The following is a 26,323-nucleotide window of genomic DNA, read 5'->3' as shown; positions in this document are numbered from 1 at the left end:
TCCTCCCCATAGCCAGTAACCTGTGTTTATTATACATTATCCTCCCATAGCCAGTAACCTGTGTTTATTATACATTATCCTCCCAATAGCCAGTAACCTGTGCTTATTATACATTATCTCCCCCATAGTCAGTAACCTGTGTTTATTATACATTATCCCCCCACAAACTGTAACCTGTGTTTATTATAAATTATCCCCCCACAACCAGTAACCTGTGTTTATTATACATTACCCCTCCATAGCCAGTAACCTGTGTTTATTATACATTATCCCCCCATAGCCAGTAACCTGTGTTTATTATACATTATCCTCCCATAGCCAGTAACCTGTGTTTATTATACATTATCCCTCCATAGCCAGTAACCTGTGTTTAGTATACATTATCCCTCCCATAGCCAGTAACCTGTGTTTATTATACATTATCCCCCCATAGCCAGTAACCTGTGTTTATTATACATTATCCCCCATAGCCAGTAACATGTGTTTATTATACATTATCCTCCCCATAGCCAGTAACCTGTGTTTATTATACATTATCCTCCCATAGCCAGTAACCTGTGTTTATTATACATTATCCTCCCAATAGCCAGTAACCTGTGCTTATTATACATTATCTCCCCCATAGCCAGTAACCTGTGTTTATTATACATTATCCCCCCATAGCCAGTAACCTGTGTTTATTATACATTATCCCTCCCATAGCCAGTAACCTGTGTTTATTATACATTACCCCTCCCATAGCCAGTAACCTGTGTTCATTATACATTATCCCCAATAGCCAGTAACCTGTGTTTATTATACATTATCCCTCCATAGCCAGTAACCTGTGTTTACTATACATTATCCCTCCCATAGCCAGTAACCTGTGTTTATTATACATTATCCTCCCATAGTCAGTAACCTGTGCTTATTATACATTATCCCCCCCATAGCCAGTAACCTGTGTTTATTATACATTATCCCCCCATAGCCAGTAATCTGTGTTTATTATGCATTATCCTCCCATAGCCAGTAATCTGTGTTTATTATACATTATCCCCAATAGCCAGTAACCTGTGTTTATTATACATTATCCCCCCATAGCCAGTAATCTGTGTTTATTATACATTATCCCCAATAGCCAGTAACCTGTGTTTATTATACATTATCCCTCCATAGCCAGTAACCTGTGTTTATTATACATTATCCCTCCCATAGCCAGTATCCTGTGTTTATTATACATTATCCTCCCCATAGCCAGTAACCTGTGTTTATTATACATTATCCTCCCCATAGCCAGTAACCTGTGTTTATTATACATTATCCCCCCATAGCCAGTAACCTGTGTTTATTATACATTATCCCCCCATAGCCAGTAACTTGTGTTTATTTTACATTATCCTCCCCATAGCCAGTAACCTGTGTTTATTATACATTATCCCCCCATAGCCAGTAACCTGTGTTTATTATACATTATCCCCCCATAGCCAGTAACCTGTGTTTATTATACATTATCCTCCCATAGCCAGTAACCTGTGTTTATTATACATTATCCCCCCATAGCCAGTAACCTGTGTTTATTATACATTATCCCCCCATAGCCAGTAACCTGTGTTTATTATACATTATCCTCCCATAGCCAGTAACCTGTGTTTATTATACATTATCCCCCATAGCCAGTAATCTGTGTTTATTATACATTATCCCCAATAGCCAGTAACCTGTGTTTATTATACATTATCCCTCCATAGCCAGTAACCTGTGTTTATTATACATTATCCCTCCCATAGCCAGTAACCTGTGTTTATTATACATTATCCTCCCATAGCCAGTAACCTGTGCTTATTATACATTATCCCCCCCATAGCCAGTAACCTGTGTTTATTATACATTATCCTCCCATAGCCAGTAACCTGTGTTTATTATACATTATCCCCCCATAGCCAGTAACCTGTGCTTATTATACATTACCCTCCCATAGCCAGTAACCTGTGTTTATTATACATTATCCCTCCCATAGCCAGTAACCTGTGTTTATTATACAGTATCCCCCCCATAGCCAGTAACCTGTGTTTATTATACATTATCCCTCCCATAGCCAGTAACCTGTGTTTATTATACATTATCCTCCCCATAGCCAGTAACCTGTGTTTATTATACATTATCCTCCCCATAGCCAGTAACCTGTGTTTATTATACATTATCCCCCCATAGCCAGTAACCTGTGTTTATTATACATTATCCCCCCATAGCCAGTAACCTGTGTTTATTTTACATTATCCTCCCCATAGCCAGTAACCTGTGTTTATTATACATTATCCCCCCATAGCCAGTAACCTGTGTTTATTATACATTATCCTCCCATAGCCAGTAACCTGTGTTTATTATACATTATCCCCCCATAGCCAGTAACCTGTGTTTATTATACATTATCCCCCATAGCCAGTAACCTGTGTTTATTATACATTATCCTCCCATAGCCAGTAACCTGTGTTTATTATACATTATCCCCCCATAGCCAGTAATCTGTGTTTATTATACATTATCCCCAATAGCCAGTAACCTGTGTTTATTATACATTATCCCTCCATAGCCAGTAACCTGTGTTTATTATACATTATCCCTCCCATAGCCAGTAACCTGTGTTTATTATACATTATCCTCCCATAGCCAGTAACCTGTGCTTATTATACATTATCCCCCCCATAGCCAGTAACCTGTGTTTATTATACATTATCCTCCCATAGCCAGTAACCTGTGTTTATTATACATTATCCCTCCATAGCCAGTAACCTGTGTTTATTATACATTATCCCTCCCATAGCCAGTAACCTGTGTTTATTATACATTATCCTCCCATAGCCAGTAACCTGTGCTTATTATACATTATCCCCCCCATAGCCAGTAACCTGTGTTTATTATACATTATCCCCCCATAGCCAGTAACCTGTGCTTATTATACATTACCCTCCCATAGCCAGTAACCTGTGTTTATTATACATTATCCTCCCATAGCCAGTAACCTGTGTTTATTATACATTATCCCTCCCATAGCCAGTAACCTGTGTTTATTATACATTATCCTCCCATAGCCAGTAACCTGTGCTTATTATACATTATCCCCCCCATAGCCAGTAACCTGTGTTTATTATACATTATCCCCCCATAGCCAGTAACCTGTGCTTATTATACATTACCCTCCCATAGCCAGTAACCTGTGTTTATTATACATTATCCCTCCCATAGCCAGTAACCTGTGTTTATTATACATTATCCCTCCCATAGCCAGTAACCTGTGTTTATTATACATTACCCTCCCATAGCCAGTAACCTGTGCTTATTATACATTATCCCCCCCATAGCCAGTAACCTGTGTTTATTATACATTATCCCTCCCATAGCCAGTAACCTGTGTTTATTATACATTACCCTCCCATAGCCAGTAACCTGTGCTTATTATACATTATCCCCCCATAGCCAGTAACCTGTGCTTATTATACATTACCCTCCCATAGCCAGTAACCTGTGTTTATTATACATTATCCCTCCCATAGCCAGTAACCTGTGTTTATTATACATTACCCTCCCATAGCCAGTAACCTGTGTTTATTATACATTATCCCCCCCATAGCCAGTAACCTGTGTTTATTATACATTATCCCCCCATAGCCAGTAACCTGTGCTTATTATACATTACCCTCCCATAGCCAGTAACCTGTGTTTATTATACATTATCCCCCATAGCCAGTAACCTGTGTTTATTATACATTATCCCCCCATAGCCAGTAACCTGTGTTTATTATACATTATCCCCAATAGCCAGTAACCTGTGTTTATTATACATTATCCCTCCATAGCCAGTAACCTGTGTTTATTATACATTACCCTCCCATAGCCAGTAACCTGTGCTTATTATACATTATCCCCCCCATAGCCAGTAACCTGTGTTTATTATACATTATCCCCCCATAGCCAGTAACCTGTGCTTATTATACATTACCCTCCCATAGCCAGTAACCTGTGTTTATTATACATTATCCCTCCCATAGCCAGTAACCTGTGTTTATTATACATTATCCCCCATAGTCATTTATCGTTGGACCTATCGTTGGCCATGTCTTAGGATGGCCCAGAGAGTGAGTGAGTGAGTGAGTGAGTGAATAATATAATATATATGTTGAGAAACATATTAGTAATATATGTAAATCGGGTTCATGCAAAGAGGGTGAAAAGGTATTCTTTATTGAAAAGTTTCCCTTTCTTTTTTCTCTTTTCTTTCTTTTTTACATGCATTATTACAAACAGAAAAGAAGACATAGATTAAACATTAAACATTTAAACAATAAGAATAAAATGACATGGGGTATGTATAAAATTATTACATTTCAATCATAATTTGGCAATTTTCAGACCAGAGGAAGAAGTTAAATATATGTAATAAATTCTAAGGGCCCTTTCCTTTTCTTTTCTCTTTCCCTCCTTCTTCCTCTTCTCCCTTCATCCCTCAATTCCCCCTTTCTCTTTCCTCTTCGTTTTAAGTCCCTTCCTTATATATTTCTGCTTGCCGTAAATTTACCAACTTACCCTAGCCTTGCAGTAACAAAACCAGGCAGAGAGAGAGAAAGAAGAAAACAAAAACAAAAAAAAACACACAAACTCTCGCCGAGGGTTGATCCCGAGTCAGTCCTAAGAACCTGAGAGGCAACACTCATCAGTCATTCTATCTACTAATCAAGTTCCATATAACCATGGATATCTTGAAAATGAATGCACAGGATTCGCCACCCAACATCAATTCCACTGCATATAAACCCTAGTGTAAATCAAGACTCATTTCTTCTACCTATTTTTACAATCCATTTCTGCCTTTGTCCAATTCGCGGATTAAAGTAGTGGTCCTGTCTGAATATCCCTATTTCTATTTTGCAATTATTCAGAACCTGCTGTTTTATCAGCTCCCAAGTCGGGGAGTCTGACGTTTTCCAGAATCTTGCAAGAGTGGCTTTAGTTTCTATGAGAATATGGACAATTAATTCTTTTTTATCCTTTGGAATTGTAGGCCAACCCAAATGTAATATCATAGAACTACAAGTAAAGTCAAGATCTACCTCTATTTCTTCCCTGCAGAATTTCGCTACCTTTTGCCATAGTAGGGATATGATCGGGCATGACCACCATATATGAACATAATCTGCTCTCAATGAGGCGCAACACCAGCAAAGATATTGTGTTCCTGGGTATATTTTTGCTAATTTAGCTGGAACATAATGCCATCTATTGATAACCTTGCTTTATTGGCCTTAAGCCATTCATTTCTCGTAATAGTAATTTGTAAATCTCTTTCCCATACTTTTAAGGCTGGAAATTCAGGGATTGACTTATATTTACTACAGATTTTTGAGCTTTTGGAGACTACATTTTTATTATGTCTGGTGTTTATTAAATTTAAGAAAGTTTGTAATTCCTCAGAAATCTCAGTTATTCTGTGTCTCATTAAGAAATGTTTTATCCTTAAGTACGCAAAACTTTCTCTGTAGGAAAGAGAAAAAGCTTGTTTGATCTCCTCGAAAGGTCTAATTTGTTGATGTTGGAATAACTGATCTATTCTATTAATACCTTTGCTTAACCATGGATCAAGATTAAAATCCTCAATATTAGTGGTCAATATGTGCAGGGGTAAATCAATAATAATTTTATCTTCAATTTTGAGTCTTTTTTTCCAGATTCTCCATTGACCCAATAAATTATCTAGAATTAGACCCATATCATCTCTCTCATACTTATGTATACTCCAAAATAAAGCCATTAAATCCGGAACTTCCGCTTTTCTAGCCTCAATTTTTTCCCATGATTCTCCCCTAGAGCTCTCTTTCATAGAGGATATAACATTCGCCAATGAACAAGCTTCATATATATCCATAATATCAGGGACTCCCATCCCTCCCAACTTAGGCTTTAGGTTCAGAATTTTTTTATTAACCCTGGGTTTTTTCCCCAGCCATATATATTTATCTAAGGCAGATTGAATCATCATGAGCCATGGTTTAGGCATTTTCAATGGTAACATACGGAATATATAACTCCATCTGGGGATCAGGTAAGACTTTACGATGTTAATTCTACCTGTCCATGATATCTCTGCTGTTCTCAAGTCCTTCAGTTGTTTATTAATTTGCATCATTAGAGGTAAAACGTTGTATTCCAAAATCCTAAAAGGATTACTGGAGATCTTAATGCTTAGGTAGATAATACATTTTTTTTCCCATTCGAAACTATATTTCGCTTTAATGTGTATTTTCTCTTCCTTCTTTATATTTTTGGCAAGAATAGTTGTCTTATCTACAGTTAACTTAAAGTTGGAATAGTGCCCAAATTCATAAATCACCCTTAACAGTTCATCTGTTGATGTTATAGGGTCTGATATAGTGATTAACACATTGTCTGCATAAAGTAAAGTTTTAAATTCCTCTTGGCCTATTGTTATTCCCTTTATTTTCTCATTAGATCTGATGTCACAGATCAGGGGTTCTATATATATCAAATATAGCAATGGGGACAGGGGGCACCCCTGTCTTGTCCCATTTCTTATGTTAAACCACTCAGAAGTTATACCCCTACCGATTGTTCTTGCCATTGGGGAGCTATACAATGCCATGATAGCGCTCAGAATCCAACCTTCAAAACCAAAAGCCTTTAATGCCTCCCAAAAGAAGTCCCATCTGACCCTGTCAAAGGCATTCTCCGCGTCCAATGACAGGGCCAGCAATGGAGTGCCTGATTCATGAATGTATTCCAAAATGTCAATCATTGTCCTTACACTATTGTTTGATTGTCTATCCTTCAAAAATCCAACCTGATCTCCATGAATTATGGACGGGAGGACTCTTTGTAGTCTCTTTGTCAAAATACTTGCATATATTTTTAAATCAGAATTTAATAAATATATAGGACGATAATTCCCTACCAATTCCGTAGATTTATCTGGCTTTTGTATGGGAATTATATTGGCGTATAATAATTCGTTGGTTTAATCTTTTTCTCTGACTATACTATTAAAAAGATCTTCAAGGTGTATTACCAGTACGTCCTGAAACTGTTGGTAAAATATGTTTGGGAAGCCGTCCGGCCCCGGAGTTTTTTTTTTTTTTTAAAGACTCAATTGCATTTGTTATTTAAATTTTTGAAAAGGGTTCATTAATAGAATTCAATTGTTCCCTTGATAATTTTTTTAGGGTTTTATTTTGAAAATATGTTTCTGGATTATAGGGATAATCAGGTAAGTTATACAATTTTTGATAAAATGAATTAAATGCTTTACCTATATTTTCAGGAGTTAATTGAATACCATCATCTGTAATAATTTTTTGTATTAACTTATTCAATTTCGCACCTTAAACTCGGTTTGTGAGCATTTTATTTGCTCGGTTTCCTTTATAGTACCATTTTATTTTTAGATATTCTAGTTTTTTTGAGGTTTGTAAAAGTAGAATTTTATTGATTTTATTTTTTATTATTCCTATTTTCTCGCTTATCTCTGTATTTGGATTATTTTTATTAAGATTTGTTAATTTATAATGAGACACATATAATTCTGTCAGGGAAGCTTCTTTTTGTTTTTTCTTAATTGTACCTAATTTAATAAAGTGTCCCCTCAACACTGCCTTATATGTACACCAAACTATAGCGTCTGAAGTACCTTTATTTTTATTCTCCTCGAAAAAACGGTTTGTTAATTCTTTTATGGTATTTATGTCTTGGGCCTCCCTCAGAAGGAATTCATTAAGTCTCCAACTATTCCTAATTTTAATATCTGGTGAAATAGTGAAATCAAGTATTAATGGGTTGTGATCTGACCAGGTTACTTCTTGAATCAAAACCTTTTTAATCTTATATGAAACCTCTAAAGAACCCAAAAACAAATCTAATCTAGAATAGGTACAATGTGCATCAGTAGTGTTCTGATGTAGAAGATGAATTTAGCCGTAGTCAGAGGGATTCAGTGAGAGTAGTGGTGAAATGTGTGTGGCATGACTGAGTGTGGGTAAGTAAGAGTCAAGTATTTTAACTGGGCACTAGTTCTAGGTGGGATAAAGTGGTATAGCGGATGGATGAGTAGTTTGGTTCGTTTTAGAGGTGTGTAGAGAAAGTATATAGTGATCATGATTTTTAGCGATATCCAATATTTTTAAGGTGGTCTCAAACAAACATAAAATGCTATATAAAAGTTGTGGGAATATCGAATAGTCGTGTACAGTAAATCAGAGAGGGCTCAGAATATCGAACCATCGATCGGTAACCTGGATGAAGTAGGGGGTCTATGTGTTTTATTAAATACATGGTGATATGCTTTTAATGGGATAGGACGTTAGGAAAGGTGTGTGATTGGGATAAGTGGTTGTGGCTGTATTTACCTTATCCTGGGACCGACCTGGCTCCTAAGCTTGAGCCGCGCGTGGCTGGATCACTCCTGCCTCCACACGAGCCTCATGCGGCTTGATCTCCTCTTCTGACTTAGCCGCGTGCACTGACCGCAGTGATCGGTCACTGGCCTACCTGGCACTAGTGCACGGCTCAAGTCACGAGCTCACTCTTAAAGGGGCAGTGGGAGCCAAAAGTTGATTCAGGCTCCCATTGGCCCACGTCATTCCAGCACCCCCACACACGAACGTTTTGAGGGCACAATAGCTTGCATTTAAAAAAAAACAAAAAACTTTTTTGACTGTAATATAATAGCAGTCAGTTTCCTTCACACGTGTGCGTTTCAGGGCCTGCCAGGGCACAGTGTCACACCAGTGCAACTCATATCTGTTGTAACAGTAGTGTACATTAAAAAAAAAAAAAAATAGAAATTTGACTGTGAAATAAAAGCAGTCAGTTTCATTCACACGTGTGCGTTTCAGGGCCTGCCAGGGCACAGTGTCACACCAGTGCAACTCATATCTGGTGTAACAGTAGTGTACATTTAAAAAAAAATAAAAATACAGGGGGCTTGTTTTCACCTTTCGGGGACCCTTGGTGTTATACGTGGCTGGGTGGAGGAAGAGACCTTCAATGACATCAGTGAGGACAAGGAACGGGACATGGCTAGTTTGGTATCCAACCTTGTGCAAATGGGGAATTTGCGGTTGTGCAAATAGACTGTTTGCGGTTGTTTGTGGTGCGTTAAACGGGGAGTTTGGTCTGTCACTGTGAAGCGGGCGTAACCCTTACACTACCTGATCGATTCAACATCATACCTGATATTTTAAAGCACGTTATTCCAAACAATTTAGGAATGTTAGGTGATTTATGCCCTTTATGGATTAAAACCAGACTCTGCATCAACTATGTAATTTTCCATGGGAGTTTTGCCATGGATCCCCCTCCGGCATGCCACAGTCCAAGTGTTAATCCCCTTGAAACAACTTTTCCATCACTATTGTGGCCAGAAAGAGTCCCTGTGGGTTTTAAAATTCGCCTGCCTATTGAAGTCTATGACGGTTCGCCCGGTTCGCCCGTTCGCGAACATTTGTGAACATTTTTATGTTCGCGACATCACTATATACCAATACATCTATTATTGAAAATACCCTCCTTCCCCATTATCTCTCTATGCCTTACCTGACTTTTAGCATTACCTGCGAGATTTGTATTTGCTCTTTGGTGAATGGACACATTTCTAATAATTAGTTTATAGCTTCCTTCATTTTTTTATTCCTTACCCTTTATGGGGACTTTGATTTTGTTACTTTCTTTGGTTATTCTGCATTCCTGTCCTCAACTTGTCCTTATTACTCTTTGTTAGCTGACTGTACTGATTTATTGGCTTGTACAACTACTTTGACTTATGGATTCAGCTGACCTTCACCTGTGCCTATTTACTTTAAGCCAAGCTATTATAAAGTAGCTACACCAAACAACTCAAAATACTACATTTAGAATACTTTTTAAACTGGCATTCCATCAAGGGGGTAATTTTCCTTCTAAGGATGCTATATTCCCTCTAAAGCAACATCTCTAGAAAATGTATTTGTCATATTTACAAGTTGAAAAGGTCATCTAATATATTTGGCCCTCGGTGTCTGCGAGAGTGCGACTATCGGAGTCTCCTCCACAGTATAATAGCGTACCTTCTTAGCGGAATTAATTTCATTTAATTAATTTGCCTACCTGCCTAATATTCAGCACCTCACTCACCCCCCAATCCCCACTTCCACCTCAGATCAATGTGAGGAGAAGAACAGTGTCTCAACCAGTATTACAAATTTTTGGCTTAGACATTGTAACAGTGATCATATGTCTCAGATCACCATTATTGACTGGCGGAGGGCTGTCTGGATTGCCAGGTGGATCTCGAGATGGCGATTAGATTTCTGGAAAGGCAGGCGGGCTAGATCGTTAGGGCATTTTATGCAGCCCTAACGGCTTTGAAGACCTCCTACTGTAGGATGGCATAGCATGCCCTAACGAAATGTTAATGTAGTTGTTGTAGGGCTCTCCAAAACGCTCTTGGCTTTTAGCTTTTTTTTGGCTCTTGGCTTTTTCAAAGGCATTGTGGATGGCATGTCGACATGACGTAATGAAATTTGGCTCACAATTCATAGCATTAAGATGTGGGCGATACTACCGCTTTAACATGCACTCTGTCTTTCTAGGATTTTCAGTTACGTGGCTGAAATAAACAGTTCAAAAGAAACTCAATAAAGTAATAGATCACTAGCTTTCTATATAGATTATAGATATAGAATGTTATTGCCAATAAAAAAAGCACAAGGTAACTTATTTATGAGAGCCACTCATTACAGAAAATCCACAAAATAAACACAAAGGACTTAAGAAAATACTTTTTTTTAGTGACATTGTAAATCACCGGAAAACCTATAACGTTGATTGGCTTTGAGATTTCCTAAATATTCAGGTCCAGAGTTCTGTAATTCATGCCTCACATAGACAAAAGTTGAACCACAATGTTAAATAAGCCAAATAAGTACCGTATTTATCGGCGTATAACACGCCCCGGCGTATAACACGCACCTCATTTCCAGAAGGAAATTCCAGGAAATTTCCACCTCTCCCATAGTATTCCCCCCCCTCATCCCATAGTGTTCCCCCCCCTTTCCATAGTAATCTCCCCCCCTCCCATAGTATTCTCTCCCCCCTCCCATAGTATTCTCTTCCCCCTCCCATAGTATTCCCCCCCATAATATTCTCTCCCCCCTCCCATAGTATTCTCCCCCCCCATAGTATTCTCCACCCCCCATAGTGTGTCCCCCCCCCCTCCCATAGTGTCCCCTAGTGCACTTTCCCTCTGTCCCATATTTACTTACCTGTCTTGAAGCGTGGGCCGGCTTCACAGCGCGCACCGCGGAACTGGAACTTAAATTTCAGGTTCCGGTTTCCGGCGGGACTGAAAGGAAGTGTGCACACAATAGTGTGCACACTTCCTTTCAGTCCCGCCGGAAACCGGAACCTGAAATTTAAGTTCCAGTACCGGCGGGACTGAAAGGAAGTGTGCACACAATAGTGTGCACACTTCCTTTCAGTCCCCCTGGAAACCGGAACCTGAAATTTAAGTTCCAGTTCCGCGGTGCGCGCTGTGAAGCCGGCCCACGCTTCAAGACAGGTAAGTAAATGTAGGATATCGGCGTATAACACGCACCCATGCTTTTCTCCCTATTTTCAGGGAGAAAAAGTGCGTGTTATACGCCGATAAATACGGTAATTTTGCATGATATTAAAATTAATATCCACGGAGCAGGAAGTAAAGTACTGAGTCATTTAATTTTATTCAATCACAATCTGTTAAAAAAAAAAACTTTCAAATTATTTAATAAAAACAATAGTATGGCTAGGTGCTCACTATAATAAAAAACTGAGACAGCAAGCAGTAAGCAAAGCAAGGATTCCCAAACCTTAAAATAAAATAAGATACCACTAAACCAAAAATGTGGGAAAACTGCAGTGTATAAAATAAGCTTAATAGCCCCTCTGTGCAATATATATAGTTAAAAATATATATATATATATATATATATATATATATATACAAAATGTCTTTTGTTGAAGATCAGTCACAGGAATAGGTAAACAAAAAAGAAATAATAATTCACTATAACCAATAATAAAGTGCATATAAAGTGCATAAGAGAACACACTCACACTTTCCAGAGCTACTAAGAGCTCTGCTGTTTTGAATATCCCGGGTTGTCTACTTTTGCAAATGGCATGCCATGTTGGGGGTAATTTTCATTCCTGGGCTGCCATATGGTCGCCAAGACAACACAGGCCCAGCAAACATATTTGGCAAATTTCAATGTGTATAAACTGAAAAGGGGAAAACCATATATTTGACCATTTAACGTTCCTATTCATGTGTGTACTGTTGTACCTGTGAGACATTGTTAAACACAAATACGAGTGTTTTAGATCAATAAAATGCAGAGTAATGATGAAATCTTCAATGAAAGTGCAGTGTTTGTGTGAATAATGCAAAAAACTAATATGAACACTAATTTTGGCCAGGGTTTCCGTGACACGTTGCGGAAATCAAATATGTGTATTTGGTTGCAGTAAAAGCTAGTAGCATGACATATACAGTTAAAATGTCATGCAGAACTTGGAAAATATATATTTTTTTAATTCATCACACTTTTTTATGATTATTAATATTAAATTATGTTTCGTATATACATATAAAAATATATAATCTTATAAATATTAAAATAGATACAAACATTTAAAGTAAGTTACATTTGATTGAAATGTAATTAAAACAGTTTGTTTTCCTGCAGGCAGTGTCAATCATAGCCAATAAAGGGTAGCTGGGGCTACATAAACAGAAACAAAAGTGATTTAACTCCTAAATAGCAGTAAATTGAGCAGTGAAACGTTAAAGGCATGATAAATGCACAAAAACTGATTCATTAAGCTAAAGTTGTTTTGGTGACTATAGTGTCCCTGTAAAACCCTGTGTGAAACATTGTGTCCAGCAGGGCACACTATAATGGTTGCTTGCAGTAAGGTAAAACCTAGCTTTCGACGGTATGATTCATACATGTCAGCTGTTTAATCTAAAGCGAGCCACTCCTATTCTGTCTTGTGCTTTTACTGGACAATTTCTGGTAATAAAGTTTACTGATAATATGTAACGCACCTCTTTACCCTGAGACACGTGGGTCTCTTGACAAACAGCGTTGAGTTAATTATTACTAATAAAGAGAATGTAGTACTGGACTCTAACCTTATCCAGTAACACCAGAAAAGCGCGGCTCAGTCATGTTCAATGACAGATGATAGGAAAATAGATCATTTCTGTAAAACATTTTTTAAAATAATTTTAAATAATAAAAGGCTTTGTTTTGGATAAATTGCCCTGCCTAAGGATGGGTGTGAGAAGAAGATAGCTGCTTTTGGGAACGATATGAACGGCAGAAGTATTTATTTTTCATTTATAATTGAAACTTTATTAACATAAGGTAAGATTTTAGACTTATTAAATTGAACATTAAAGTGTACATAATTCAGAATTGTTATGAATTTGAGTTGTGTTTTATATTTAAACATATTTTATCTCCCTTCTATTTCTTTACACTTACTTTATTGTTTTAAATTTCCTACTAAAAAATCCTTACCATTGATACAGTTTATACAGTTTATATTTTGTGTTGAGTTTTATGGTATTTAAAACAATGATTTAGGTGTTACTGTATAAAACTTAATTTTATCAGAATGGGAAATACCAATGATATAAACACTACTTGAGAAATCACTGGTATTCTGTTGGAATTCCATATGTGGGAAATATGGTAAACATATATATCTGTATCTTAAAATACTTAAAATTTATTCCCAGGCTCACCTGCTTCATTTACAACAAACCTAGGATCTGTAAAACAAGCAGATATTAATTGGAATCTGGAGACATGGATATTTTGTTAATGCCTTAGAATAATTTGGGGCATATATTACTTAATCTATTAAAATAGTCATATCATTACATATTTTTGATATGCAAATTCATGATTGACTGATTTATCATATAGAATCTTTGTAATTAGTTAATAAGTGTAATAAGGGAAACAGAAAGTAGGAGGTTCGTTGAGAGGAGTTACCAATTTGTCCATGTCGTAATCAGTGACGTTCAGGATTTTGTCACTCCTAGGCCAGTCAAGCCTATTCGCCCCCTTCTCAGATTTACTCATACTTTACCCTCTCAAACAGACATACATTTGCATAAACATCTCAAAATTTCAAATGGACAAAGAGAGACACGTTCATTTTTGGGATTGTGATGGAGATGTGGCCAGCACCGGTGCTGTTCTGAGAAATTGTAGGTGATTAACTAATAACAATTAATGCAACTAAAATGTAGTTTAGAAAAAGAACAATGTATCTTATTTACACAGACTGATTTCTAAATGAGTGTATAACAGAGCTCCACGGCAATAATACTCCCAGTAATGTGTCTGAGAGTATAACATAGATACTAACACTTACAAACATACAGATACACACACTGAGACACATGCAGATACAGACACACAGATACACACACTGACACACTTGCAGATACATGGACATAAATATATACAAACACTAACAGGCATACAGATACAGACATACACTCACTAAACACACAGCCACACAATTTACACTTTGGGTGCAGGAGGTTGGCTTCCTCGTGATTCAGTCTTCTGGCTGAGGCTGTTGGGAATCAGAGTCTGGCTCTCCTCTTCCTCTTGCACAGCTTGGTCTGTTAGCTAGGAGGCAGTGACAGGCTCATCACATCCCCTCAGGCTGCCCAATGAGAAGGGCCCAGTCACACTGTTAAAAGCTCTGCAGCGGCAGCTCACAACCCCTGATAAAACATGCCCACCGGATGGTTCTAAGTGTATGGGCCACCTGATAGGCATCAGTGGAAGTTCGCCGTTGCCCCCCCCCCCACTTCTGCCCTCCCCCCCTCCCTCAATCCCCCCCCCCCCCCCCCAGTTTTTGCAGCAACCTCCTACCACCCAAACAAAAGGCTATTGGCAGGGTAAGGAGTAGTGGAAAATGTGTGTGAGAAAGAAAAATATTTTGTGTGTCATAACTGCATCTACAGTTTCCACCCCCTCTCTTTATTACTTCTGAGATGCTGAGCAAATAATCATGTCATGTTTTTGTACATTTTTGTCGTATTTTTATACCTGTCACTACTTTTAACCAGCCGCTACTTTCCAAAGTACCTGTTGCCACATTTAGTAAGTGCAATAATCTATTTTTTTATCCAACATTTTCAGATAAACCTGCTAGGCAGAAAATTAAAAAACTAAATGCAAAAAGAAAGAGGGCTAGAATGTAAATAAAAGTAAATTGTTTATTTATATTATCCACATTTACTGGTGTCTGATTTTGCTTGTTCTTTCTGAGTACAAAGGATAAAGAACTATTTTTTAATGTTTCAACCACATTCTACCCGTGGGGTGAATATTTGCCGCAGGTGCAATATTATTTAATATAAATGCTTTGAATTGGTTTTTTAGATTTTACCTTTACATTTTAAAACTTCTGACCATGCAGTTAAATTGTTTATAGACCAGTTCTGTTCTAGCACAATATGAGCCTGCGGTACTGTAGACAAGATAACAGATTTTTCTAACCTTGGCAATGGAAAGCTTAGATTTTATTACACATATAATATCGTTTCACCTTGTTAGGATTTAACACCTTACGGAAAAATAAAATCACTTTATGTTATTTTTGAGATTGTTTCAAACATTTTACTTTGATATATATAATATGTTATCTAAAACGTGTTAATATTTTCAAAATAATATAATAAAACACAGATTACTAAACAGATTAAAGGATTTTCTTCCAATATAAATAACAGCTTCCAATACAAAATATAAAAACTCTATCACAGGGAGGTCTCTGATTGGTTTAGAAGCTTGAAAAATCTGTAAGTACATTCTGTGAAAAGAACTACTGAATCCCAGGACTTAGATGCAATGAATCAAATGGGGTGCCTCCTCGAAAATAATCATCTGACGCATATTCTATTTCTGCCACGGTGTAGATTTAAAAGTGTTAGCTTTCAGTTTACAAAAATTAAAATGTAAAAAAATTAGGGAACAAATGATTTAAACCTCTTCAAGAGTTAAGAAATGGCATGGTGATATCATGACAGCCCTGGCACATCATCTGCCATGTAAGGGTTAACAAGAATTTAAGAATACATTTCTGTTTAGAAGTAGGAAACTATGTTTACTTGGTTATACATTTTTTATTCATTGGAATACAGGTGTTAAAATTATGGGGGGATGGTGACAAAACGTTTGTAGACTACAATGCTCTCTACTAAATTTGGTTTATTTGTTCAAATTAAAGTTATATAATGGTACATTACCATGCTGATAATGGTTTCAGTGAGGGAATTAAAGCACAAAACGCCTCCATCAGGCCAAGTCCTTAAAGGGACACTATAGTCACCAAATCAATGTTACCTTAATGAAGCAGTTTTTTTGTATAGATCATGTCTCTGACGTTTCACTAATCAATTCACTGCCATTTAGGAGTTAAATATTTGTTGTTTCTGTTTATACGGCCCTAGCCACACCTCCCCAGGCTGTGAGTGACACAGCCAGCATGAAAAAAAAATGTTTCACTTTCAATCAGATTTCAATTTTGTTTTATCTCCAGCTCTGTAAATTGAACTTTATTACACACAGGAGTCTCCTGCAGTGTCTAACAAGCTGTTAATAGAACTGGAGATAGGACATTTTAAGGTATAAACATTAGATAAATCTTTACAAGAAGTGTTTAGGAAGGCTGAGCAAGTCACATACAAGGAGGTGTGACTAGGGCTACATAGACAAATTGATTTAACTCTTACAATGCAGAGAAATGAGCAGTAAGACTGCAGGGGCATGATCTATATACCAAAACTGCTTCATTAAGCTAAAGTTGTTTCGGTGACAATATTGTTTGTTTAAAGGAATCTCAACTCTCCTTTCTCATACATTTATTTAAGGTATTCCTAGAACTTAATTTCTGAGGTCCAAATATCTATAGACTATGTTCTTTTTAGCCCTAAGGATACTTCTCGGATTCAACCCCTGGAGTTTCCAAACCGGGTATCATGAACTCATAGGAATGTCCTGGTTTTCAGATCTCTTCCTACAGTACAATGAATGTATTTAGGCAGACTACATGGGCCGAATGGTTCTTATCTGCTATCACATTCTTTGTTTCTATGTCTATGTTTCTGTGTAATGTCCATTTACAGAGCACTTCCCTCAACTCCATGCAGACTGGAAAGACCCTCTTCTGTAATTTGACCCAGGGTAGATCATCTAACCTAACCTACTGTGACGAAAGTGACCTCACCCCTGGTTTTTGCAGGGGCCTGTTTGCCAGCCTCTTTCCTTCTGACTATGGCCCCTGGGAGATTGTGCCCTTTAAAAACAGTAATTAGGCATATGGACTCCTATTGGACTGGTGCTGGCCCTTTAAGCACATTATTTGGGCATATTGGATTTTGAAACACTTTTTCTGCCCCTTTGATGAGATGGGAGAATGTGCCTCTTCCCCTCCCCCTTTTTCCTGTCTATTGTTCTCCAGCAGGGCGTTGTCCCAGGGACACTGCCAGACCACTTGAAACTGGTTGCTTTGTCCCTCCTCAATCTCTCATCAGCCCTTGCTAAACTTTAACCCCATGGAAATTTTATTCTGTTCGTGGGATCTGAGTGCTGTTCGGATATATTGAGCGCTTAGATCCAAGCTATCTGGGGATAGGTTGAATGTGGGGGTTCTGTTCAGTATAATATGAATTATGTATTTTTATGTATTTTTACTGTTGTTGTAAATAGAGATATTTTCTGTACCTGGAGATAATGGGCTTACCACACCCACTTAAGCCAATTATCTCCAAGATACAGGAGAAAATAGACCGACCACACAGCCCAAACATATGGAACTCTTTTGGGCAGGAAAGCCATTCTTGCGGTCGGTCAAATAGGACTTCCACCTAACTTTTAAACCACTGGAGGGAATTGTATGATTTTTGAGTATGTTTGTATATGGAGAATGCTGATTCAGAATATGTAACTTTATGGAGACTGTATGAATATTTTGGGAGTTATGAATATTGTATGAAACTGAATATTTTCCTGCCTGTGATAATTGAGTTAACCCATTGTGTGCAGTGATTATATCACAGGCAGAGGGGAGGCTTTGTGTGCCTTGGCTGGGAGTGTCTGGCTGTATTGTAATGTGTTTGATTGATTGCTCCACAAGACCATGTGGGTGGTAACCTTGTGGAGAAATATGTATAAAAGAAGCAATAAAACTCCAGCTCAGTCTGTTCCTGTTTATCCTCCAAAACTGTGTGTCGTCCTGTTATTGGAGGGAAGATTTGCTCCTGTGTCTGCTGTTCCAGCTTACAGGAGATTCACCAGGGAAAGTCTTTGTAAGGACTAGAGCTAATTCCCAATTCGGTTCCAGAGTTCCTAGGACTAACGTCCAGTGCCTGGAGGTGTCTGCTGGAGTGCTTCGAGTCCTCAGGAAGCGCTAGGAGCATCCTTCAACGGACATACCCAGTCGGGGTGCCAGGTGATCCGTTACACCTACACATAACCCAAGGGTTCAACTTGTGTGGAAGGTGGCTATTAAGGTGCTGACTCATCTCTCTATGAGTTCTCAGTGTCAATAAATTGGGATTAGCAGTGCAAGATCACAGACACAACACATTATCATCAGTGGTTCTGACAACAAAACCAGAGAAGCGAAGTATGGCCTGCTTGGCAAAGTGAAAAATATAAAGGCATGTAAGCCCAAGATATTAAAACATATATTCAAGTGACAGTTGTATTAAACTGACACTTACCAAATGGAAAAATTAATTTTACAAAAATACCCCAATGAAAACATGTATTTTATTATTGTATATTTTCATTGGGTGTATATCTAAAAACAACTTGCAAAAGCTGCAGATCTCTTGTCTGTAGTCTGTGCAAGCCCTCCCCTTCTAACTCCACCCATACCTTCTGTATCTGTCCAATCACAGACTTTCCAATGCAGTTCAATGCAGTGGCGGATACAGGGGGGGGGCAACGGGGCAATTGCCCCCCCCGAGATTCTCCCCTGCCGGCTAATGCAGGGCTGACATTGCCCAAGTGCCAGCCCTGCATTGTGCCTGCAGACCGGGGAGGGAGATCAGTGATCTCCCTCCCCGGTCTGCAGGCACATTACTGACAGCCGACCGGCAGGGGAGGGAGAGAGGACCCGGGAGCTGTTACCAGCAGCTCCTCCGGGTCCTCCTCTCGCGAGATTTGGAGCGTTGCCACGGTTACCACGGCAACGCTCCAAATCTCGCGAGAGTGAACTCTAGCCCTGGAGCGCGGGCTAGAGTTCACTCCTACCACTGGGACCACCAGGGAAAGAAAGATGTCCCCCCTCCTCCCAGTAAAAGTAAGAAGGGAGGGGGGACATAAATTATATATTAATTTTAATTAAATGTTAAAAAAAAAACAACACACACACATTAAAAAAAAAAAGCCCCCCCCCCCATATCCTTCTTCTACACACACATTGCCCCTGCCCCCCATACACACACACACACACATACACACACATTGCCCCTGCCCCCCATACACACACACACACACATTGCCCCTGCCCCCCATACACACACACACACATTGCCCCTGCCCCCCATACACACACACACATTGCCCCTGCCCCCATACACACACACATTGCCCCTGCCCCCACACACACACACATTACCCCTGCCCCCCATACACACACACACATTGCCCCTGCCCCCCATACACACACACATTGCCCCTGCCCCCCATACACACACACATTGCCCCTGCCCCCCATACACACACACATTGCCCCTGCCCCCGATATACACACACATTGCCCCTGCCCCCCATACACACACATTGCCCCTGCCCCCATACACACACATTGCCCCTGCCCCCCATACACACACACACATTGCCCCTGCCCCCCATATACACACACATTGCCCCTGCCCCCCATATACACACACATTGCCCCTGCCCCCATATACACTCACATTGCCCCTGCCCCCCATACACACACACATTGCCCCTGCCCCCCATACACACACATGCACACACATTGCCCCTGCCCCCCATACACACACACACACACACATTGCCCCTGCCCCCATACACACACACACACACATTGCCCCTGCCCCCATACACACACACACACACATTGCCCCTGCCCCCATACACACACACATTGCCCCTGCCCCCCATACACACACACATTGCCCCTGCCCCCCATACACACACACATTACCCCTGCCCCCATACACACACACACATAGCCCCTGCCCCCCATACACACACAGACATAGCCCCTGCCCCCCATACACACACACACATTGCCCCTGCCCCCATACACACACACATTGCCCCTGCCCCCCATACACACACACATTGCCCCTGCCCCCCATATACACACACATTGCCCCTGCCCCCCATACACACACATTGCCCCTGCCCCCCATACACACACACATTGCCCCTGCCCCCCATATACACACACATTGCCCCTGCCCCCCATATACACACACATTGCCCCAGCCCCCCATACACACACACATTGCCCCTGCCCCATACACACACACACACACATTGCCCCTGCCCCATACACACACACACACATTGCCCCTGCCCCATACACACACACACATTGCCCCTGCCCCCATACACACACACACACACACATTGCCCCTGCCCCCCATATACACACACATTGCCCCTGCCCCCCATATACACACACATTGCCCCTGCCCCCCATATACACACATTGCCCCTGCCCCCCATACACACACATTGCCCCTGCCCCCCATAAACACATTGCCCCCACATACACACACTGCCCCCCATAAACACACTGCCCCCACACACATACATTGCCCCACACACACACTGTAACTGTCACACACACATACTGACCCACACACACACTGCACCCCTGACATATACTGCCGCCCTCACGTACACACTGCAACCTTCACACACACACACTGCTAATACACTGTCCCCCTCACACACACACACACACACTGCACCCCTCACACATTGCACCACTCACACATTCCACTGCTCCTCTGCCCTACTACAGCCCCATTCCCAGAGGACCTCAGGTAAGTTGTCAAACAGTTCTTAAACAGTTTGACTACTTACTCTGGGAGGGGGTCTTGGCATTATTGGCACTATAACCACTACACTGAGCTGTAGTGGTTATTGTGTCTGGATTATTTATTTAAATAATCTACAAGTGCCCCTCCCGAGATCAGGCTCTGGATCCGCCACTGGTTCAATGAGTCTTTGCAATGCAGGTGCTTTGGGCAATTCCCCTGAGATAACCAAAGCAGGAAGTAACAGTTGTCTGATTTGGGGTAGCAAGGTTAATTTATTAAAGTGGCAATTTCCATTGAAATCTGCACTAAAAAGAAGAAAAGAGGGCACAGTCTTCACACACAGAGCAGCTTTAGGGGTCCAGAGTGTCCTATAAATCTTACGATACAAGTTAGTGAGAAATATAATTTTATATAATAAACCTCGCCATGATCTTTTATCATAGGCAGAATAATTGTTTGGGTAATGTTAAATGAGATCACTGTTCGTATCAGAAATACCCACCAGATGGCTCTGTAATAAAGCAGTACTTTGTGTGTTTCTTTTAGTGAATTACAAACCAGAATGCATGGATTTAATACAGAATATTTACCTAAAACAAGATTTATTAGTATCAAAAATGCTGGACTATAAAAAAAAGAGGTGTATTTCTTGAATATGAATACTTAAAGGAACACTATAGTCACCAGAACCACTACAGCTTAATGTAGTGGTTCTGGTGTCTATAGCATGTTCCTGCAGTCTTAGCATTGTAAACACTGCCTTTTCCAAGAAAAGGCAGTGTTTACATTGCTGCCTAGGAGCACCTCTAGTGGCAGTCACTCAGACGGCCACTACAGATACTTCCTAGTGCATAGCGCGCAGCACTTATGTTCAACGTCTCCGCATTTGCATGGAGACGATTAGCGCTTCCCATTTAGATGCGTTTTGCTATGCATGCCTAATAGTATCCCAATGATTTCCTATGGCAATGCAATAAATTGGCTGAGATCATAAAGATTGATGATCGCAGTCATGGAGTCGTGGCCAGCCACGGCAAGACTGGTGCAGCGAGGGAGAAATGGTATGTAAACTAACCATTTAAATCCACAGAGAGAGGGGCTGGTCACTTCAACATCCATTCCAGCACTATAGTGTTAGGAAAACATGTTTGTATTCCTGACACTACAGTGTCCCTTTAATAATAAAAAAAAAACATAAGCACAGCCCAAAAAATAATGAAAATGTTTCCAAAACGCAATAAACCAAATGTAAAATAGTTATTTCATTAAGGCTTATTGGGTTATTAACTAAAACATTCAGAATTCAATGTGAAGTTTACATTATATGACAGAACAGTTACATTGGAAATGTTCTCCAAATCTGCTACTTTTAGTTTGGATGTTTAGGCCATACATTTGAAATTTTATTTGGATGCACTTTGAACACCCAACACTGTTAGCATGTTTATCAAGATTGTTTTTGCAATTGGTTTCATTACGTCAGCAAAACATGGTAGCTGAGTCAATATAGGCACAGTAGAACGCACTTATCAGAATGAGATAATAGAACACAGGAAACAGTTACTGTAAATCGGACTTCTGATGTGGCATGTGAGTAGCTCAAGAACAAATTGGAAATTGAATGATTTTGCATACGAGGCTAGGCTTAGAATCCTAGCAGAATTGTGAGAAAAGAAAGAGTATCTGCATTACCTTTAACATTCAAACAATATACTGAAGGTATGCCCCTACCTCTATTCCCCCCTCGACCGTGATCACAGCCCCAATAACTTGTGATACCTTGGTTAATTAGGGAAGTAGGTGACAGAGGACAATCTAGGGCAGAGACTAGCCAGTGAAGTCTAAACTTGAACCAGGAACTGCTGTACAGGTTGATGGAAAGAGTTGGCACAGTTGGTAGTCATACGGACGTACCAACTGGAGCTTATGCGGATTGGGCACGACATCCCTCCCCCCACTCAAGCTTTCATTGGGCTTCCCAATGTTTCTTGTGGTCCAGTATCTCTAGAGACGTCCGGCAGTATTGCCAGACCTGTTACACCTGCCAGCGGAGCAAGGCTCTACTACACTCTTTGCCACAGTAGAGGAACCGTTTAGCAGAGTGCCACTAGACATAATAGGACCCCTTTCTAATCGTAGTCCCACCATATATTAAGGTGGTGGTCCATGCTACCAGGTACCCAACGGTGGTCACGCCGACAAATATGCAGGCGGAGGCTCTGTTGAGGGTTCCACTTTTTGAGTGGCAATGTATGCATACTTTACTTTACTTATATAATTACAACTTCTAGTAAACCTCCTGTAAAAGAAACTCCTATCAAAACTGGACTACTACTTAAATGGAATACAGAAGAATATATATATATTGCAATGAATTGCCTGGCACACCGACTAGGTACCTCCGTCAAGCTCGATTCCTAGCTCTCCACCGGGTCACGGGAGTGCTTCAGCCCCTAGCCGCCGCAGCTTGGCTGGGGTCTTTCCATCGCTTCCTGCCCTCGAACAGGGTTCTGGGTACAGCTTCAAGTGATTAAGCTCTCCTGCAGAGAGTATAGCTTATCCACCCAAACACTAGCCCAGACTGATTGAAGGGTGTAAAGGAACTGGTTTATTATGGCCAAGTTGCCTGCTGATATACACTGCCACCAGCTGTTTCCAGTTACTTGAAAGAAACTGTATTTCTTCGCTTTCACCTTTGTTATCTCTCAATGGCAATGAATTCCGCTGCAAACTACTGACCACCTTCCATCTGCATTACTGCTGCGGCTTTACAGGGAAACAGCCAATTACTGTGAACTTTCCCTTCCAGCAGAAGACCCTGGATCACAGCCCAGCATTAGGTGTCTGTTATTGGGAAGGTATAGGGAAGGTCAGTTCTAAACTTCAGTAATGAAAATAGATTTGCTACACATAAAACATAAAAAGCATGCAGTAAAGTCACTTTAGGGAGAAGAAAATAAAATTAAATCACATAAGAATACTCATTTTATTTTGGATCAACCATTTGCCCACCGTTGCAGGGTTTCATTTGTGAGCAGTTTTTGCGTGTTTGAGTGTAAGCATGTTTTTGTATGAAGTATATGTGTGGATGTATAGGTGTGTTTGTATGTACTGTTGCCATTGGAATGTATTGGTGTACTTGTGTGTAGTGTTTGCATCTGAATGCAGATGTGTTTGTATGTAGTGATTAATTCTAAATACAGACATGCTTTTGAATGAAGGGGTGTTTGTATATAATTTTTGTGTTTTAATACAGGGGTGTGTTTGTTGCGTTTGCCTGCAGTGCATGTGTAGAGGATGCAGTGTGTGTATATTATGTATATAAAAATATATACAATGTGTGTTTGAATGTAAGCATGTTTTTGCATGGAGTATGTTTGTGAATGTAGGTGTTTGAATGCAGGTATGCATTTGTAGTGTATACACTTCCACACACACACTTAAACACATACACACACTCATACAGAGACACACACACAAAAACACATGCAGATACACAGACACACAAATACACAGACTGAAACACCAATGCACACACAGACACACACAATGATGACGATGACAATGTTACACACTGACACAGATAATGCCAATGTTACACAATGACACAGATATGCCAACACTCAGATACACACTGACATAATACGCACATGGACACACAAATACACAGACACTCACACATTGACACAAAAGGACACACAGATATACAGAGATTGGAGCTGAGAGTGACCATGTGTGTGTGGGGTTGGTGAGGGTAACAGTATGGGGAAGGTGAGGGTGACAGTGTGAGGTAGGTGAGTGTGACAGTGTGGGGGGGAGAAGAGGGTGACAGTGTGGGGGGTAAGCGAGGGTGACAGTATGGGGGAGAGGAAAGGGTGACAGTGGAGGTATGAGGTGAGGGTGACAGTGGGGGAGGAATTGAGGGTGACAGTGTGAGGGAGGTCAAGGTGACAGTGTGGGGGGAAAGAGAGAGTGACAGTGTGGGGGAGGAGAGGGTGACAGTGTGGGGGGTTGGAGAGGGTGACAGCATGTGGGAGGTAAAGATGACAGTGTGGGGGGAAGGGTGACAGTGTGGGAGGAAGGTGAGAGTGACAGTGTGGGAGGGAGAAGGGTGAGGTTGACAGTGTCGGGGAGGTGTGGGTGACAGTGTGGGGGAGAAGAATTAGGATGACAGTGTGGGAGGGCAGTGAGAGTGACAGTGGTGGGGGGAGATGGGTGAAGTTGACAGTGTGTGGGCAGGTGTGGGTGACAGTGTGGGAGGTGAAGGTGACATGGACCGAGGGCCTGATGGCCTGATGGTCTCCCGGGTCCATTGCGTGGGTCAGCGCGACCCACACAAAAATTGCGACCCACACTTTGGGAAACCCTGCCTTTGGTCATTGAAAACATTTAGTTAGTAGCTAAAATGTATCCGCATGGTTAACATAATAATTGTGAATTGGGCTAAACTGGCAAATACATCTCAATATTTTATGCACAATGTTAAGATGAAAAATTACCCAGGTATAGTTCTACCTTGGTTATGTTGAATTAAATAAACCACCAAGAATGAGAGTGTTAAATATCTGGTGATTGGTCAGCACTTCCTAACTAGCCTCTAAGCTTCAATGCAAAAACTAAAAGCCTGTGTGGGTATGTATGACCCCGATATTGTTACATAGTTACATAGGCTGAAAAGTGACACGTGTCCATCAAGTTCAGCCTACATTTGTTTTTTGCTGTTGATTCAAAAGAATGCAAAAACAAAAAACAAAACAGTTTGAAGCACTTCCAATTTTGCAACAAACTAGGAAAAAAAATTCCCTCTTGACCCCAGAATGGCAGTCAGATTTATCCTTGGATCAAGAAGCGATTACCCTACAGTTGAAACATTATATCAATGAATATTCAGATTTTGCAAGTGTGCATCTAGTTGCTGTTTAAACATCTGTCCGGACTCTGATAAAACCACTTCTTCAGGCAGATAATTCGACATCCTTATTGTTCTTACGGTAAAAAAAAAAAACATTTATTTGCCTTGGACTAAATCTTCTTTCTTCCAGTATAAAAGCATGATCATGTGTCCTATGTAAAGTCCAGTTTGTGAATAGATTTCCACACAATGGTTTGTAATAACCCCGGATATATTTGTATAATGCTATCATATCCCCTCTGAGGTGACATTTTTCTAAAATAAAGAGGTTTACATTTGTT

The 26,323-nt window shown here is 40.1% G+C and overlaps 1 protein-coding gene across 3 annotated transcripts in view; it reads left to right on the top strand.

The window, feature by feature from the left end:
* IGSF5 (immunoglobulin superfamily member 5) overlaps positions 1 to 26,323 on the top strand; it is a 174,044-nt gene that overhangs the window by 111,292 nt on the left and 36,429 nt on the right. For 2 of the 3 annotated variants that reach the window (XM_063447127.1, XM_063447110.1), the window contains exon 1: positions 13,307 to 13,433. The exons of the other annotated variant lie outside the window; for it this stretch is intronic. The gene's annotated coding sequence lies outside the window, so the exon portion shown is untranslated. Of the gene's footprint in view, positions 1 to 13,306; positions 13,434 to 26,323 lie in introns of those variants that run through there. 3 annotated transcript variants of the gene reach the window in all.

The sequence above is a fragment of the Pelobates fuscus genome, chromosome 1 (assembly GCF_036172605.1).
Source record: "Pelobates fuscus isolate aPelFus1 chromosome 1, aPelFus1.pri, whole genome shotgun sequence".
Lineage (NCBI taxonomy): Eukaryota > Metazoa > Chordata > Amphibia > Anura > Pelobatidae > Pelobates > Pelobates fuscus.
Note: the sequence above shows the minus strand (reverse complement) of the source record. Positions and strands in the feature narration are given on the sequence as shown.